Source organism: Apteryx mantelli, chromosome 1 (assembly GCF_036417845.1).
Source record: "Apteryx mantelli isolate bAptMan1 chromosome 1, bAptMan1.hap1, whole genome shotgun sequence".
Lineage (NCBI taxonomy): Eukaryota > Metazoa > Chordata > Aves > Apterygiformes > Apterygidae > Apteryx > Apteryx mantelli.
The window spans coordinates 44,063,496-44,065,742 of NC_089978.1; the positions used below are offsets into that span (position 1 = coordinate 44,063,496).

Below are 2,247 nucleotides of genomic sequence, written 5' to 3' on the forward strand. Positions count from 1 at the left end.
GGGGCCGGGGCCGGGCTGGGGCAGGGGCGGGGCAGGCGCAGGGGCAGCGGCAGGGGCAGCGGCGGGAGCCGGAGCAGGGGCCGTGGCCGTGGCCGTGGCCGTGGCCGGGGGTGCCGGGGCCGTGGCCGGGGCCGTGGCCGGGGGTGCCGTGGTCGGGGCCGGGGGTGCCGTGGTCGGGGTCGGGGCCGGGGCCGGGGCCGGGGCAGGGCGGCGGCGGGGCTGGAGCCGGCACCGGCAGCGCTGCGGGCCCCGGGCTGGGCCGCGGCGAGGCGCGGAGGGGGAGCCCGGCGGGGCAGCGACCGCAGCGCTGGCGGCGCTCTCGCGGCCTGGACAGTTTTCACTTTTTTATTTTTGGCGACAGTGTGTTATCACTGATACATGTCTGTTGTCCACTGTTGTCCTCAGCCTTTTTTCTTCAAAACTGCTGCCACATCAGTTCCCTGAGTTGTATGTAAGTAAATACAGGACTTTGCCTTTGTTTCTGTTGAATCTCATTTGGTTTATTTCAGACCATTACTCCAACTGGTCAGGATCTTTCTGAATCCTGTTTTCATCTCCTGAAGATCTTAAAGGCCTCTCATTTAAGCAGGAAATGCTTGAAGGCCTCTCGTTCATCTGAAGTGTAAGAATGGTACTTTCTTTGAGTCATTAATGAACAGTGCTGGACCCACCAATACCTTGGGGAGAATTGGTGGTACTTTGCTACAGCTAAGCAATGAACTATTGATAACTACTCTCTAAATATATTTTTTATCAAAGATGAACCAATTTAACTATAATTTATTCTAGCCTTTTTTTCCACTGATGAGCCTTTTACTCAGTTCTGAGAAAGACTAATCCTGTACTTTCACATTGCTTAATATGCATCAGGCATTGCTGTGAAGAGCTGAGTGAAAATGTTGATGAGGAAAATGGTGGGGAAAGATCTGCATGTTATGTATTACTGTAAGTTTAAAATCGATCCTTACTTGTTTTAACCCTCCCTAAATTTGCATCACAATGCTATTTATAACACTATTTAGCTTTCTGCATTTTTTAATTGTTCTAAGAAAATAATATCCTCCTTGTGTGTACTCCTGCTTTTATATTTCAGATTTTGGTCCCAGCTGCAATGTAGTCCTGGAAGCAGACTGGCAGGACAGTGACTACTTGTTTGCCAGATTTTGTGGACAGCATAGCCCAAAGGGATCAGTCAAGATCATTTTAGAGAACAATGATGTATTCCGTTAAACTTCCTGAGCATTCAAATACTTATTTCAGTAGTTACAGTTTCAGACGTGTCCGTATAGCACAGATGAGACTGCACAAAACTTAGTGTTGGAATCTCAGGTTCAAAGGATTGGATCTCAATAGCAACAAAAACATGAGACTTTGCATAAGACATACTAGCCCACAAACACAAGTGTGATCAATACAAATAAGTATAAATGTATAAACTTTTTGATTCTGGGCAGAGAGAGGGCAGGGTGGTTTGGGATTAGTCACACAAATTTTGAAAATTTTTGCTACTCACGAGACAAAAGTTATTTTTCTAATATACTTGATACCACATTATGTAGAATTATACCATCTTACTCTATGTGGAAAGATGGACTTCTGCCTGACTTTAATTTTTACATGTTGACAAAAATGGATGCAACTTTGCTGTAGATTGTGGGCATTTTATAGCCATTTCTATATACTCAAGTCCTGTAAAGCAAGAAGCAGAACTATTTGCTGACTCAATTCTAATCAAGTCTATTAGCTGACATCTTATCACTACAAAATTTTATCCAAAGTAATCATTTACTTTGCTGAATGTTCAAATATAAATTTGACTGAGTCTACAGAAGTACTGCTCTGTTCTGTGGGAGGAAGAAATATGAAACATGCTGACATTTTAAGAAAAAAGTAAAATCCTTTAACCCTTTTATCCCAGTACTCGTTGATAACCTTAGTCTGCTCTGAGGGAGGAAGCAGAGAGAGATTAATTTTATAAAGCTGCATTCTTTTCTCTGTAACAAAATGAGAACTGGAAGTTACATTTCTCTAAGTTCCCTGTGACCTCTTCAGTTGTCTGGCGAGGATTTGCTTCCTTGCAGAAAGAAAATCACGTATCTCAGACAAAATTCTTTCAGCCTAAGTAGCTTTCAGGCAAAGATCCTTGACTTTCTATTGGCCCACTGATAGCAAAGCCCCTACAGAAATCAAACTGCCAAAATACTGAATGGACAGTATCTATGTAAGCCATGCACAGTTTGGGAAGTA

At 44.1% G+C, this 2,247-nt stretch overlaps 1 long non-coding RNA gene across 1 annotated transcript; it reads left to right on the forward strand.

Annotated features, from left to right (window-relative positions):
- The first annotated feature begins 308 nt into the window (after positions 1-308).
- On the forward strand, positions 309-1,868 carry LOC106491660 (uncharacterized). Its single transcript, XR_001293801.2, has 3 exons — positions 309-451; positions 871-945; positions 1,094-1,868. It is a non-coding gene; the product is annotated as an uncharacterized lncRNA (long non-coding RNA).
- Positions 1,869-2,247: the final 379 nt, after the last annotated feature.